Source organism: Anomaloglossus baeobatrachus, chromosome 1, assembly GCF_048569485.1.
Source record: "Anomaloglossus baeobatrachus isolate aAnoBae1 chromosome 1, aAnoBae1.hap1, whole genome shotgun sequence".
Taxonomy (NCBI): Eukaryota; Metazoa; Chordata; class Amphibia; order Anura; family Aromobatidae; genus Anomaloglossus; species Anomaloglossus baeobatrachus.
The window spans coordinates 593,130,031-593,147,858 of NC_134353.1; positions in this window are offsets into that span (position 1 = coordinate 593,130,031).

Genomic DNA, 17,828 nt, shown 5'->3' on the forward strand with positions numbered 1-17,828 from the left:
GCAGCTAAACCAACTGGGCGGGGAGATCGAGGCCTGTGAGAGAAGGAAAGCAGAGATCCTCGCCCGCACAATCCGGGAGAAAGACAATCTGCGGAGTGCTACTTACCAGGTGACGGGTCCGACCTTCCAAGGTCAAGTCCGCCGGTTTGACCCCCAGCGTGGATGTGGGTTCATTTTCGAACCGGGCCTGGAGGCCGAAGTGTTTGTTTCCCGACGGGACGTCAACTCCCACCTCCCGTTGGGTCATCCGGATCGGGATCTGGTTCCAGGGGATCTGGTGACCTACACCCGTTATTGCGGGGAGAGGGGCTGGTTTGCCCTCAGTGTTAAAAGAAGGGTGCGCCAGGATGTCTCAGAGCGCTCCCAGTCCCCTCCCCCGCCGTACAGCCTTGGAGTGACCGTTGAGGCTGAGTACGAGGAGGATGAAGACAAAGAGTAAAGGCAGCGGAACCCGGTTGCCAAAGTGACACAATCCCCGTTGGGACCATACTGCCCGTCCCCGTTGAGACTTTGTTTTTTGCCCCCGTTTCCTTAAAGACATGGCTGAGAACTAGCAGGCCACCCAAAAACTATTGAGCTTGTAAATAACCCCCCCCCCTTTTAACCGGTCTTCCGGTTTCACAGTCTCCGGAGAGGCAGACTGGAGGATGGGTCTGTGGGAAATAGATGGCCGAGGCCCGCCACCACTACAACCAGTGGCCATCCTCCGGGTCGGGGGTCCCCTGGACGTGGGGCCCCTGAAAAGAACAGGCAATTGGGAAACCTGCACCCGTCCTGTTGGAAAATGCCTGGGCCCGTTCCTGGACTGGGGAAAAGGGGTGCTGCCCACTTCTTAGGGGCAGCATCAACTTACAGGTTGTTTGGGTGGGTGAATGGAAGGACCCGGACCCGTTTCCCGTATTAATAAAAATGTTTTATGTTCGTAACGTTCAAGTATGTGCCTCCCGTAAGGGAAAATCTAAAAACTTAAAAATTTTGAAAGTTTGTAAAAACCGTTAGTATACTTGTACTGTGTTCCCGTTTTTCTATCTTTCAGAAAACAAAAATAAACCGGTGATGGACGGGCAGCCCGCGGACGGTCTGCATTAAACCAAGGGGGAATGTGATGCCCTGGACTAGTCAGGTCGTCCCAGGTAGTCACACACACACACATCACCCCCCTCCCCGAGTAGGTGACAGCAGCCAACCAAGAAACCCTTGTCACCACCCTCCAGGTTTGATATCCACACCAGGGCAGGGCGGAGCCAGGCAGTTGTCTCCGCCCACCAACGAGTTCACAGGCCTGAAGGCGGGAAAGACACAAGTTTAGACAGAAGTTCTAGAGCACAGCGTGAGGAGTAACCTTGGCAGTGAAGGAGAGAGGACGAGCTCAAGGGCAGACCTGTGACCAGGCCTGCCAACAGACTACTCCAGTGCCTGAGTTGGAGCCCAGTCACCTTTGGCAAGGAGGCAGACGGTGGTGGCCATCTGCAGGAGCTGGGATTACAGCCAGTGGAACCGTAGGGACCGGGGTCGGGAGGTGGCCCGCCGGTACCGAACCGGGGAACTGATTGGAAACTGGAGCACAAGGAGGGGTACTCAGACCCAGTACAAAGCCCTGACCCGACAGGGCCGAGTCAAATCGACTGATTGAGGACTGGACTTTAGGACCTATCCCACACAAGACCTGTTGGAAGACAACAGCCCAACCATACAGGGTAAAGCCACCGCCAAGGCATAGAGACCCAAAGAGCCAGCGTCTGCGGGCAAATGGGCTCCTATGGCATATATCAGTCGGGGAGCAGACTACCGTTGCTTAGGCATAGGAGTCAAACATTCATACAAAAAGGTGCAGGAGAAAGGCGGAAACAACCAACCTATTCTGGGAGAAGCTGCAGCCGGATGCGGGCCCCGTTCATCACCCCGTTTGGTTTACCAGAGACTCCAGTGTATTGTGTCATAGTGAGTACACCAGTGCCTTCGGGCCACGCACCGCACTGCACCGCATCAGCAACCAGCAGCACCCGCTCCCACGCCTCAGCACCTCCCCCGGGACCATCACTCCCCTACCCACGGAGGGGTCAACACCAAGCTGCTCAACACCGTCCCCGGGAGGCCTAGTTAATGGCAGTGGTGGTTTTCCATCTATTCACCACAACCCGTGGGTGGCGTCACGAACTTACATCCCAAACCAAACCCCTGCAGCCCCGTCCATGGAACTTCCCTGTCAAGTCCCTGCGTGTAGCGTCAACTCCCTTGCAGAGCGACGTGACCCCCGTGTCCATGAGAGGCTCGAGCCACCACCCACCGTACGAGCACGGATCCGAGCGGCTCAGCGGTCGCAGCCGAGCCCGCGGGGCGGTATACAAAAATTACCTGTTGGTGTCCATTGCCATTGTTTTTTACTTAGTTCCCCAAGACACGTGTTTATTTTTCAAACTAAGACAATGTATGGATTAGCCATGGATCTGACCCAAACCTGAATGTATGGATTAGCCATGGGTCTGACCCGAACCTGAATGTATGGATTAGCCATGGGTCTGACCAAACCTGAATGTATGGATTAGCCTTGGGTCTGACCCGAACCTTAATGTATGGACTAGCCATGGGTCTGACCCGAACCTGAATGTATGGATTAGCCGTGGGTCTGAACCGAACCTGAATGTATGGATTAGCCATGGGTCTGACCCAGAACCTGAATGTGTGGATTAGCCGTGGGTCTGACCCGAGCTCAACAGTTTCATAAAAGCAGCCAATCTGTGCATCACGTACCCGTGATCTGTGCACTGCTTTACCCGCCCATGGGCCGTCCTAGCGTCTGTGATTGGTTGCAGTCAGACACGTCCCCAGCCTGTGTGACACCGCCTAACTGCAACCAGTCAGAGGCGTTGTCTGTGGGTCACTATCGTAGTGTAAAAATAAATAAACAAAAGCATACAGCTACAGGCTGCAGCCCCTAGCCATGCGCTTAGCTTGGCTGTGTATCAAAATAGGAAAAAACAGATGCGGCATTTAAAAAAAAAAAAAAATATTGAAATAAATGATTTTAAAAAACAGTGTGCAGTCCTCCCCAATTTTGATGCCCAGCCAGGCAGTCCTGATCTGCTATTTTTTTCTCATCTGTATTCTGCAGAGGATAGATATAGAAAATATGCTGTGTATGGACACGTAAAATGGTGAAAACTCGCAAAATGCAAGTCTACTGGTGCGAGAAAAAAAAATTGGATGCCACAATGGCCATCCTAGTGACATCTCATTTTTACCAATACACTACCAACTTGAAGCATAGAACACAGTAAATGATAGTAGAATAATAGTTGCTAAGAAAAAAAATGCATTGTATACGGATATTAGGCGATAAAAAAATCACATACTCTCATAGCACTCATGTGACATATAGAATACCAAACAGATTTCACTTCTCCCACTTTTCTGGATGAGAATGGGACTAATGTTGTATACACAAGTGTCAGCGTAGCTTAAGAGTAAGGTCAGGCACCTTAGATTAGAAGTACCACTCCAGCGGTAAAATTTAACAAAAAAACAATGGAGATGTGCTTTAGGAAATGTGCTACATTGTATTATACCCTGATATTGACACATTTTACCACAAATTTGATAGTCTTCTATTTATTTCTAAGTAGTTACATGATGTGAGTCAATAATTATTTTCTCTGGTGGGACCAAGATACTCCAGTTCGGCATTGCTTCAGACAAGGCTTCACTAGTCAAGAATTGTTCTTCTTATACAATATAGAATATACATTTTATAATATCAAAACAAAAAGGCTAAATTAAAGGGAATCTATCACCAAGTTTTTGCTACCTCACCTGATAACCATATAATGTAGCAAAAAAGACCCTGATTCCAATGATGTATCACTAAGATTACTGGGAGCAGCAGTTGTGTCACAATCAGAGCTCTTAGATGTAAACAGAAAGCTAAGCCCACCCATACTACAGTTTTGTATATGCATTGTCAGCTCACCAGCTTTATCGTCCAGGCAGTGCTAATCACTTGGTGATTAAACCTTCATTGTAAGTAAATAACAGCACACAGCGTAATAAGCGACACATCACTGAATTCAGGGTTTCAATTGCTACAGCATGCTGTACTCAGATTACATAGCAAAAATCCTCTGACAGATTCTCTAAGTCATGTCCCATCTGTTGTTTATTGCTATGTATGATTAAGGAGCAGGACTTATCATTGCTCAGACTACAATATTAAGCACACGGCAGTCCCTCCTCCGATTGGCACATTTTCTATTGAGAGCCTGGTGTTGGCAAGACAGCTCTCTCAGCTCTGCTACATGGTTAAATCTGAAGGCCGCTTTACACGCTGCGACATCGTAAGCGATGTCGCTAGCGATTGCACCCGCCCCCGTCGTGCATGTGTCACGAGCAAATCGCTGCCCATGGTGAACAATATCGCTAGTACGCGTCACACGCACATACCTTCGTAACGACGTCGCTGTGGCCGGTGAACAAACTCTTTTTTAAGGGAGCGGTTTGTGCGGCGTCACAGTGACGTCACACAGCAGGCCACCAACAGAAGCGGAGGGGCAGAGAGCATCAGCATTAACGTCACTCCCACCTCGTTGCCGGAGGACGCAGGAACGCTGTTGTTCGTCCTTCCCAGGTGTCACACGTAGCGATGTATGCTGCCTCAGGAACGACGAACAACCAGCGTCCAAAATGAGCAACAATATTTGGGAAAGGAGCGACGTGTCAACAATCAACGATTTTTGCCGTTTTTCGAATCGTTAGTGGTCGCTCGTAGGTGTCACACGCAACAACGTCGCTAACAACGCCGCATGTGCGTCACGAATTCCGTGACCCCAGTGACATCTCGTTAGCGATGTCGTTGCGTGTAACGGGGCCTTTAAAATTCTGATTGTGTCATCACGGCTACATCAAGTAATCTAAATGACACATTGTTAGATTCAGAGTCTCTTTGCCTACATCATGCTGCTTTCAGATGAGGTAGCAAAGTGCTGGGCATATCACAACTTGGATCAAAACTTGATGAACTGAATGCTCGTCTGGAAACTGTGAGCTGTTTCTCCATCTTTTTTTCTATTTTATTGATATTTAGGGGGTAGAAATGACATTTTTTCAGAGATGTTTTGAGCAGATCATGGTGATTTCAGCTCTGCTAGATTTGTATCTAGATAACAAAAAGTCCTATTAAAGACATGGATCAGTGTTTGCAGACATTGGGAATCCAGCCTGCATTTACAGTGCGTTTTCGACTAATGTGACTTCCGACTTTTCCTAATGTCAGAGAACTGTCACAGAGAATTGGTTAGATTGGAGCAGATTTCTATCCGGGGTTTCCGTATGATAGGAAAGGTCTTGGCTCTCCCTACTTGCAGTTTCCCAGCCGGGGATTTCCTGGCTACCCTACGGATTTGCTGCTTGCCTGGCACTGGGAGGAGCTGCCAGATGCTGCATGACATTGTGCAATATGCCTCCTGTTCTCCCTTTTCTGCGCTCTTTTTGTCAGACTACATATTTTCACTAGAGGATAAGAGATATAAAGGGATACAGCACAGCTCCTTGCTTTAGGGACTTCAAATGAGCTACTAAAAAAAAATAATATCTATTGAAATTTCATAAAGGGGCTACTGTAATTTCTAGTAACACCATATAACATTATTTCATGCTGCTTTATTATTTCTGCTAAGGCTCCCTTAAGATAACGTGTGAGATATTAGTTTGCTTTGGTATAAACTAAGGGCAATAAGATAGCAGGAGGTAAAGCTTTGTGATGTGGACAAGCAAGATCCTGGAAAGTGTGCGAGCTCAACATGCAGGATACAATTTCTCCATTTAATAATATATGTATGGATATTTCCTTATCTCTAAGCTGCTGTTGGCTCTTTTATCATTTTTTTCTGGTTGAATATCAAATATTTGTTTTTGTGTCAGTTTAAACATTTAGTGACTGTTTATTAATATGCATAATAGGAAACTTATAGGGTTATTCCAATCTTCAAGATCCTATTCCAATATGTAGTAGACGTAATAAAAATAGTATTAGCAAATAACTTTAATTAGAAATGTAGTATAGTTCTCCTGATATAGCCACTTCTCTTACCTTATGTGCAGGGAGGGCATTGAAGCTTTCGTATCCACTGTTACGACCACGAGCAACCAACTGTCACTATATGAGTGGGATAGGATCTTGGAGATGGTAATAGCCCTTTAAGCAAAATGAATATTACATGGATGTAACTGTGCTGTATAAGAAGGTGAACATGATACTATTCATCAACTAGACAAGTGCTAAAAAATAAGGTCTTATATTTTCATTAAAAGATGCCCAATAGTCCAAGTAATTGAGATGAGCTGCAAAATTTTAATGTCTTAAAGGGGTGAGCCAGGACGTTTTTTATTTATTATGTTCCAAAAAAAGAACAGGCAGTTGCTAACAGAGGCAACTACATGCTTGTTGTACCCAACGCTGGCACAGAGCAAATACTGATCATTCATGCCGGCCATTCAACTGCTCCATGTCAACTGTGACATCTGCCCGAAACCACAGACTTACGATGGCTGTTACGGACAGACTAGAGATAAGCTGCCCCCTCAGCAGAATCCCGAGACCAGCAAAACCCTTTAACACCTGTACAGGGATCTGGAATTACCAAAGGGCCCAAGAGATTACTGCCTATGGAAGGCTGCAGTCCAGAGAAGAGAAGTCATCAAGCAGGGTCAAAACCAGGAGGTACAAAAAGGACAAAAATGGCAGGCAAGACTGTAGTCAGGAAACCATGCCAAGGTCAAACCGAAGATGGGAGTGAAGTACCAAAACACAGTAGGCAGGCGAGTCATCAGTGAACAGGCAGAGGTCAAAACACAGGGATCAGAATTCAGGAGCAGGGTGTGAACCAGAAACCAGCAAAATACTATAAGACTATATCTGGTGGCAACCAGCAGACAGGAAGAGGAATAAGAAGGGTATGATTATTTCCCATTGGCTGTGGCTGAAAGATGGTAACTTCAGCTGGATCGCACACGCCACCACAGTCACCCATTGGTACTGCAGGTCCCAGGGAAACCCAGCTTAGTGGATGGGTGAAGCCTGCACCCACCAGAGCTACTGGTATTAATGCCTTCCCTAACACCAGCACTGCTCACGGCAGGAATACGGCGGCACCTGGTGACCAAAGCAGAAGTTGCATGACTCTGGTGGGGACTTTTCAAAAGGCAATAGAAAGCAGGTTTAAATACCGCGCCAAACCACAGGAGTCCAGATGTTGTTAGTAAATCCCTTTTTCTTTATTTACACAGGTCTACGAGTTTCAGGGACATGTCCGTCCCCTTCCTCAGGACAATGTACAGAGAATACTATAGCAAGAGACAGGTTGTGAGCTCTTATATATACATCTGAAAAAAAGCCACGTAATCACTCCTTACGTCATGATCTCGTGACTCATAGATGCACGAGGTAATGGATAAAGTTGTGAATATTGACAAGGGAAGATGAAAAGAAGAGAGAGAAAAAGAAAAAAAAGAGAGAAAAAAAGATAAAAAGGAACAAAAGAGAGAAAAAGAGAAAGAGAGGAAGGAAAAAAGGGGAGAGAAAGAGTGAACAAAAAAGAGGGGGAAAAGGAAGAAAAGGGGGGGGGAAACGCTGAGAAAAAAAAAAAATGGATGAGTGAAAAAGATGAATGAATAAACAAATTATTTTAATTGAATAAAAAAATGAACAAAACAAAAAGATTTTTTTGGAAATCAAGTTGTTTGGAGAGGCAAAAAGTTATTGTGAAAAACAAAGAAATATATATGATGATTGTTGGAGAGAAAAATGGACATAAAATGTGGACAGAGAAAAAAAAAAAATAAATAAATAAAAAAAATAAAAATAAAAATGTGCAGAATAAAAATAATTGAAATGAAGTAAAATAAACCTGTCGCCATTTTGATTTGTAAGGTTGTTATTTCTACCTACATATGGAGAAGGGAAAAAAGGGGGGAAAAAATAAAGTGAAACTGAATGTGGATGGATCCGCAATAAAAGTGCGGAAAAATAAACATAACTAAACGTAACTGTGAGAATGATCATACTAGCGGGGGATTTGCAACAAAAAAATGTTAAGAGCAGGAAGAAACCCGCATAGAGGATTACTGGAGGGTGACAGCGTGGGAAAAAAATGAACGCGCTTGCGCGAAGGGTGAGATGAGGTTAAAACTATGAGAAAGGAAAAAGTGAAAAGCGCCTGTGCAAGGGGTAACCTAAGGTTAATACGGTGGGAAAATGCTGTGTGTGCTTGCGTGCAGGGATAATACTAAGTCCAGGCCGCATGGATGATAGCGGTATCAGCGGCTAGATAATAATGTCAGGATGGTGCAAGAAAGGTTGAAAATATAATGTGAAAAAAATGTGTTTTAATTAGAAAGAAGAGGTGATATAGATAGAAAAATACTTTGTGTAGTAGTGAATGAATAAAAATATATAAAAGGAGAAAACATTTTTTATATGATATTATATTTAGCGGACTCTCCAAAAAAAGGGAAGAAAATGGTCTTTTGAATGGTCTCTTCACCGCAGGACCGCTGCCTCCCACGCCATCTCCTCGTTACTTACATGCTCAAAAGGGGTTGTGACTGGCACAACCGCAGCAGGTGAGTGTTCCTGCCAACATTCACCCCTACATGTTTTAACGGGTAAGACCCTATTTGCGCCTTATCTTTTCACAGCTTTCTCACCATCTGGTGGGGACTTGACATCAACAGAGCAGCTCTTCTTCTTCCAGCCTGTCCTGTTGATAGGTCGAGACTGCCAGCGTCATGCTGATTGACAGCCATCTTCCCAAAGTAAGGCAGTTAGGGAGCATGTGAATCAGCATGACGCCAGCAGTCTCACGCTGGTCAACAGAGCAGAGTAGAAAAGATGCTACCACTCTGTTGACATGATGTCAGCGAAAGCCACTGAAATGCCCGCAGGAGCAGTCTTTTCCGGGGGAAAATGATGCAGGACACAAAAAACAGGGGGTTAGCAAATACCTGCCTGTTAGTACATTGTGAAAAAAATGTAATAGTCCCAGATATCCCTTTTAATATTTTATATCAAGATGCCCCCTTATGTTGATATTTGGTTTTCCCAAGATTAGTCTTAAAAAATGACCATCAGTGAATGAAGAAGAATGGCCCTGATTCTATATACTTAAACAGTATCAGAGAAAACATTAATATTTAAGTATTAAGACTAAAGGGGGCTTTACAAGGTAGGGATATCGCTAGCAATTTCTAGCGATATCGAGCGTGTAAGTACCCGCCCCCGTCGCGCATGCGATTGTTTGTGATCGCTGCCGTAGCGAACATTATCGCTACGGCAGCATCACACATACTTACCTGGTCGGCGGCGTCGCTGTGACTGACGAACAATCCCTCCTTCAAGGGGGAGGGACGTTCGGCATCACAGTGACGTCACTAAGCGGCCGGCCAATCAAAACGGAGGGGCGGAGATGAGCAGGACGTAACATCCCGCCCACTTCCTTCCTTCCGCATTGCGGCCGGCGGCAGGTAAGGAGACGTTCCTCACTCCTGCGGTGTCACACACAGCGATGTGTGCTGCCGCATGAGCGATGAACAACATGGATAAACAACTCTTACCAATTTTTGAGTTTGGGACGACCTCTCCATGGTGAACGATTTTCACCATTTTTGAGGTCGCTTAAGGTCGCTGGTCAGTGTCACATGCTGCGATATTGTTAATGACGCCGGATGTGCGTCACTAACAACGTGACCCCGACAATAAAACATTAACGATATTGTAGCGTGTAAAGCCCCCTTAACACTCCCACTGCTCTCTGCATGCAAATAAATATTATTTTTTAATCATGTTATGTAACATTTTTAAATGAATTTCATTGAATTAATTCACTGAATTTGCTGTATACACGTGCTAAAAAATTAAGTTAGAAAAAAAATATTTTTAAGCAAGTTAAATAATGCTAATAGCCACTAATAGATTTCCTAAGTCTGTGGATTCTCTTCAATGACACCTATGCTGATTAGAACGTGCTATAGTGTAACAGCACTTTATAAATTAATCAGTTTTAGTGGAGATATTCTAGTAATACTAGATATACTAGTAACAACTTAGGAACCTAGTAAAACTTTACAAGATGAACAGCTTATTCTCTAGCGCAAAACTTTGGACTTCTTGTTTTTGTCACCAAAATTTATGAAGATTTCTAATTAGAATTGGGTGTATTGTTTGAAATTCAGTCACCTACTTTGCTGAATTGTCCATAAGGCCAGCGTAACACTGGTGTATGACTCGCAAGAGTGCAATCTGAGAAAATCTCGCATTGCACTCGGCCTCATGTAGGCCAATGCTGCAGATCAGATCTGTAAGATTTTCCTCAGCCCTTAACAGACTAAGGGAAAAAATCACAGCATGCTGTGATTGTCTGCAAGTCTAGGATCACTCACACCCAGACAAGTCTATGGGTGCAAGTGAAACATCATACTGCACTCAGATGACACCCAAGTGCAGTGTGATATACGCCCAGGCTTACAGTGGAGGAGATGGAGTGATCACTGCCTGCTTCTCCTCCACAGCTGTGATCCGATCATAAGGCGGCCTTTACACGTTGCGACATCGTTACCAATATATCGTCGGGGGCACGTCATTAGTGACCCACATCCGGCGCCGGTAGCGACATCGCAACGTGTAAATCCTAGGTGCGACAATGAACGAGCGCAAAAGCGTAAAAAATTCATTTCCATAATGTTGTTACTGCTGCAGGTACGATGTTGTTCGTCGTTCCTGCGGCACCACACATCGCTGTGTGTGAAACTGCAGGAACGACAAACATCTCCTTACCTGCGTCCACCAGCAATGCAAAAGGGAGAAGGTGGGCGGGATGTTATGTCCCGCTCATCTCCGCCCCTCCGTTTCTATTGGTCGGCTACTTAGTGACGTCGCTGTGACCGCCGACGCGTTTGGCGTCACAGCGACGTCGCCGACCAGGCATGTGCATGTGACGCTGCCGTAGCGATAATGTTCGCTACGGCAGCAAGCACCAGATATCGCATGTACGACGAGGGCGGGTGCTATCGCACTCGTGTGACGCCCTGGACTAGCCAGGTAGTCACATACATACCAACATACACACCCCCCACCCTAGACAGTTACAACAGTCAACCAAAAACCCTTGTTGCCTCCCTCCACGGTCTGATGTCCACACCAGGTGGGGCGGAGCCAGGCAGTTTGCCCCACCCACCGAGGAGTTCACAGGCTTGGAGGTGGGAAAAGCAGTAGATGGAGTTTGGAGGTGAAAGTAGGAGGACATGAACTACAAGTGTCTGGGTCGGAGCCCAGGCACTGACAGCAAGGTTGGCAGACGGTGGTGGCCGTCTGCAGGAGGTAGTGGACCTCTGCAGAACCGTAGGGCCGGGGTCGGGCGGTGGCCCGCCGGTACCGAACCGGGGAGCGGAGTGAAGCTAAGCACACAGGCAGGGCCATCGAACCCTGACCAGGCTTGGAGCCGCCGACAATAGTCAAATCCGAGTGTGACAGGAACCCCAGGGGTTTCCCAACAACCAAGACCCGACAGAAGGCAACAGTCCACACCGAGAGGATATACAGCCACCGCCACAGGCTAGAGATCCAAGGGCCAGCGCCTGCGGGCAAATCGGGCTCCTACGGCACCTATACGCCGGGGAGCGGACTACCGGTGGGCAACCACAGGAGTCAGAACATTCTAAAAGGTGCAGGGAAAGACAGCCACCGTCAGCCATCCGGGGAGAGCACAACAACACTGCAGCCGGCTGTGGGACCTGTCGATCCGGCCGTTTTGGTTTACCAGAGACTCTGTCATTGATTGTCTGAGTAAGTACACCAGTGCCGTCCGGAACCGTGCCACGCTGTCCCTGCAACCCTGCACCCCAGCCATTCAGCCTCCCCGTTACACCACCGGGCCCCGGGATCACCAACCCCCTACCCACGGAGGGGACAACATCCTCGCTGCTCCCTACCATCTCTCCCGGGATCCCCGTCACCAGCAGCGGTGGTGCTATCATCACCACGTCCCGTGGGTGGCGTCACGAACTCTCTCCCCAAACAAACCATCCCTTTTCACTCACGGGTGAGGAGCGCTGCTCGAGTCCCCGGGTCCGGCCCACCGCTCGAGCCACCGAGCAGCAGAAGCCCCGGACCTGAGCGTGGCGAGCGCGTCCCCTCCACCCGCGACAACTTGGCGTCACGAACAGGATAGAACTGATCTACCTACCGGTAGAAGTGCGCCTTGCAGTCCCCGCCGGCGGCGTCCGGCCGAAAAATTTGAAGCGCCGCCATCTTTGGCGTAAAGATTTCCCGCTCAAGCGTCTTCCCCGAGCAGGGAAGGCGCGAAAAGTGAAGCCCCGCCCCCAAAGAGGAAGTGCTAGAAAGAACCAAGGGGGGGCGTGTGAAGGCCTGCCTCATGTAACTGAGGGCATAAGAAGCAGGGATGCCAGGACTCTGCAACACATCCGGTTCCTGGGAGCACAAGCGCTGAGATGTCCGTCCCGTCCGGCCACGCAGAGATCCTGGAGCCCACGCCAGGAACAGCAGCATGGGTGGAGACCCGGACCGCGCAAATGTGCTGCCGCCTGCAAGCCCAGGTCCGATTTTTGATGGAGCGGTGGGTGGCCGAAATGGAGGAGGTGGCAGCGGCCGTGCAGAGAAGCGAGGTGGAGACAGTGCTGGAGGAGCGGGTAAGCGACCCACGCCCCTGTGTCCCTGAGGGACCAGCCGCTGCAGCTGAGGGACCCGGTCTGAGCTTGCACACCCTGCTGCCTCACCCGCCACCCGCACCGGCTGTTGCCGCCTTGCCACTAGGCTCGCTGTCCCCGACACCGGCAGCAGAACACAGTCCGTCCGCCCTGGAGGACCAACTTGCAGGCGTTGTCCGTGAGCGGCCCACATCCCTCCAGCTGCCATGGAAGATCCCGTGGGAGGTGCCTGTCCGCGACAAGAAGCCGTCGGCCACGGAAGCAGCCGCATCCGAGACCAACCCGGCCCCGGCAGTCCGTCCGGCTACCGGAGAGGTGGAAACCATGAACCGGAAGGCCCAGCAGGTGAGGCCTGCTGTTCCTGCACCCCACGCCTTGGCTGAGGCTGCGCCGGGTCGTCGCTGCAAAGCAGCAGCCCAGGCCATGTCACCGCAGGACCCCCACAAGAGAGTACTGGTCGTGGCCAGTGTGGGCGCAGTTCAGCGGGGCCCGACCCGCGCGCAGGGGCATGCAAACGCCCCTTACTGGGATAGGGAGCCAAGCCAGCTGGGCCGTGAAATTTCCGCCAGAGAGCAGCAGAGGGCCGAAGTGCTGGCGCGAGTCATAAAAGAAAAGGACAGTCTCCGCAATGCCACCTTTTGGGTGCGGGGCCCGGTGTATGAAGGCCAGGTGAGGAGGTTTGATCCTCAGCGGGGGTACGGCTTCGTGTACGAACCGGGCCTGGAAGCCGAGAAATTCGTGGCCCGCCGAGATGTGAACTCTCACCTGCCAACCGGTCACCCTGGTCGCGACTTACAACCGGGCGACCTAGTGACTTACACCCGCTATTGCGGGGAGAGGGGCTGGTTTGCCCTGGATGTTAAGCAGAGGGTAGTCCGCAGTGCCCGGAGCCAGTCCCCTCCCCCACCGTGCCGTCCGGATGTTGATTTGGAGAAGGCCTATGAGGAGGGTGACCTCAAGTAATGGCAGCGGTCCACCGTTGTAACCAAGTTGTCCCCATTGGGACCCTTTAGCACTTTGTTTTTCCATTGAATGAATGTAAATCAATCCGAAGTCTCACCTGATCAGCAACCAGTTGATTATCCCGGCCGTTGCCGGCAAGTTGTCCCCGGAGGGACTCTCTGTGTTTTACCGCCCACATGAGAAACTGCTCATGAACATGGCCGAGAACTAGCAGGCCTCCCACGAACTAGTAGGTTTGTAAATAATTTGTGGGCCGGTTTTCCATTCCGTACCGCCTCCGGAGAGGCAGATTGGAGGAAGGGCCCGCAGCAGAGGAGGCTGGGGCCCGGCCACCACCAGGACCGGTGGCCATCCTCCGGGGGTCAGGAGTCCCCCTGGACGTGGGGTCCCCTGAAGTGACAGCCGGGTGCGAGACACCGTACCCGTTCCCGCTCGGGTAACCTGGACCAGGACTGGGGAAGAGGGGTGCTGCCCGTTTCTTAGGGGCAGCATCAAGGGCAAGGTTGCTTGGGTGGGAGGGCGGATGACCATGAACCCGTCAGTAATAAAAATGTTTTACATGTTTTGAAACGTTACGTGCCTCCCGTCAGGGAAAAATGAAAATATACTTATGTTGAATATTAACCTGTTAATTTATCTTTTACAGAAAAATAAAACCAGCGGTGGACGGGCAGCCCGCGGACGGTCTGTATTTTACCAAGGGGGAGTGTGACGCCCTGGACTAGCCAGGTAGTCAGATACATACCAACATACACACCCCCCCACTGTAGACAGTTACAACAGTCAACCAAAACCCCTTGCTGCCTCCCTCCAGGGTCTGATGTCCACACCAGGTGGGGCGGAGTGAGGCGGTTGGCCCCACCCACCGAGGAGTTCACAGACCTGGAGGCGGGAAAAGCAGTAGATGGAGTTTGGAGGTGAAAGTAGGAGGACACGAACTGCAAGTTTCTGGGTCGGAGCCCAGGCACTGACAGCAAGGTTGGCAGACGGTGGTGGCCGTCTGCAGGAGGTAGTGGACCTCTGCAGAACCATAGGACCGGGGTCGGGCGGTGGCCCGCCGGCACCGAACCGGGGAGCGGAGTGAAGCTAAGCACACAGGCAGGGCCATCGGACCCCGACCAGGCTTGGAGCCGCCGACAATAGTCAAATCCGAGTGTGACAGGAACCCCAGGGGTTTCCCAACAACCAAGACCCGACAGAAAGCAACAGTCCACACCGAGAAGATATACAGCCACCGCCACAGGCTAGAGATCCAAGGGCCAGCGCCTGCGGGCAAAACGGGCTCCTACGGCACCTATATGCCGGGGAGCGGACTACCGGTGGGCAACCACAGGAGTCAGAACATTCTAAAAGGTGCAGGGAAAGACAGCCACCATCAGCCATCCGGGGAGAGCACAACAACAGCTGGCTGCGGGACCCATCCATCTGGCCATTTTGGTTTACCAGAGACTCTGTAATTGATTGTCTGAGTGAGTACACCAGTGCCATCTGGCACCGCGCCGCGCTGTCCCTGCAACCCTGCACCCCAGCCATCCAGCCTCTCCGCTACACCACCGGGTCCCGGGACCACCAACCCCCTACCCACGGAGGGGACAACATCCTCGCTGCTCCCTACCATCTCTCCCGGGATCCCCGTCACCAGCAGCGGTGGTGCCATCATCACCATGTCCCGTGGGTGGCGTCACGAACTCTCTCCCCAAACAAACCATCCCTTTTCACTCACGGGTGAGGAGCGCTGCTCGAGTCCCCGGGTCCGGCCCACCGCCTGAGCCACCGAGCAGCAGCAGCAGAAGCCCCGGACCCGAGCGTGGCGAGCGCGTCCCCTCCGCCCGCGACACTCGACATCGCTAGCAATTGCTAGCGATGTCACAGCGTGTAAAGCCCACCTAAGGCCCCTTTCACACGTCAGTGATTCTGGTTTTTTTTTAAACGTACCAGAATTACTGACATACGCAGACCCATTATAATGAATGGGTCTGCTCACACATCAGTGATTTTTCACTGCACGTGTCTCCGTGCGGCGTACCCGCGTGTGCGTGATTGCCACATGGAGACATGTCCATTTTTTTTCTGGCATTACTGATGTCCCACAGACCACGCAGTGGTGTGGTCCGTGAAACACGTGCCAGAAAAAAAACGTGCTTTTAAAATAAAAATCATTTTTACTCACCCGGCTCCAGCAACGCTCTCTGCAGCCCGTTCTGCCGGCTGCTTCTGAGCCGGCTCATTACTGTCGCGCATATTCATTATGCACGACACAGCCAACCCGGAAGCAGCTGCTGCGGGAGTCAGCGCCGGCCGGATGCTGCACTGCGGGAGCGATCAGCACCATGGAGAGCGGGAGCGGGCGCAGGTGAGTTAATCTCTAAGTGCAATCACGGGCCACGGAGAACGGAGCCCGGATTGCACTTAGACAACCCACGTGTGCCGTGATTCACGGCACACGGAGGGACATGTGCGTGTTTTACGTGTGAAACGGGCCTAAGATTGGATCACTGTTGCATGACACAGATCAGGCTCGTAGCACAGCCTTAGTCGAGGGTCATTAGTGTGCTGGAGGGGCGTAGGGGGCCGACTATCCAAGGGAGCTAACGCCCTTGTGACTAGTCGATGGCCTCATTAGCATATCATAGATGATCTTTAGAAATACTTTTTCTAAAGATCCCTTTATCTATGCTAGTGTAGCAAACTGCTCCTGATTCTGGGTGCATATTGCACCTGACAGGTTCCCTTTAAACTCTTATTAATGCAGCCTTATTTCTATCCAAGTGACCTCAACCTATCTGGCTAGGAAAAAAAAAACAACATTAGTATTCAGGTGGGCGTACGGGTTTAATATTGGACTATTACAACAATGCAGTATGCAAAAAATATTTTTTACAACAGAGAAACTTTGTGAGGTAGGCAGTTTTATTTAAATGTCTGCATTAAAGAGATTTTTACCTGAGCGATTTTCTATTTTTTTTTTAGTTTTCACTTTTTCCTATCCTTCTTCCAAGAGCCATAACATTTTTATTGTTCCATCAATATAGCCATACGAGGGCTTGTTTTCTGGGGGAATAGGTGGTCCCACAAAATGTTTGTTTTTTTTATTTACCATGTTCACTATGTGGTAAAATTGAGCTGGCATTACGATTCCCCAGCTCAGTACAAGTTTGTAGACACCAAACGTATAGTTGGGTTTTTTTTATTTAAGCAGTGAAAAAAATTCTGAAATTTGTAAATTAAAATCTTGCTTGTGTCACTATTTTTCATGATCCATAACGTTCTCATTTTTTAGGATCTGCGGCTGTGTGATGACTTATTTTTTGTGTCCTGAGCTGATATTTTAAATGACACATTTCTGGAGAAGATCCGATGTTTTGATCACCCCATATTGCACTTTGTTGCAATGCTGCAGTGACCCCCCCAAAAAATAATTTTGGTGTTTTGATTTATTTTTCTTATTTGCCGTTTACTGATTGGATTAATTTTTTTTATGTTTTGAAAAATTGTGAATTTCTGAACTCAGCGATATCAAATATGCATATATTTTTTTTTTAATTGTTTTATTTTTAATGGAGCAAAAAGGGGTGATTTGAGTCAGGATTTTTTCATATTTTTAAAACTTTTTTTTAACTTTCACTGTATTTACAAGTATTCTTAGGGAACTTGAAGCCGTACAAAGCAGTGCATCAGCAGAATTCAAAGCTCATATGTTCATAGGAGGGTTGTAATGGCAGACACAGAAGTCATCAGCTGACTCCTGGAGGTCATGACAACCCATCGGCGCCCTGTGATCACATCACAGGTGCACCAAAGGGAGCAGAGAATGACGTGCACCCCTGTTGGCACATGTTAAATCCTGCTGTCAGAGAATGACAGCGGGATTTAACTGGTTAATAGCAGCAGGCAGATCTCCGAGCTACCCACAGTTGTTAGAGGCACATGATGGCTAATTAAATTAGCCATCATGAGCAGGGAATTATGCAGGATCAGCACGCTTGTCTGCATCAAAGGCAGAGACACAACTTTTGACGTACATACAGTATATTTCAAAACTCATATAGAGATTAAAAAAAACAATTATGGCTTGACCTCACAATGCATGTAGCACACTTTCTGTGACACATAAGTCTTGGTTTAAAATTTTGGTTTAGTACAGACAAAGACAG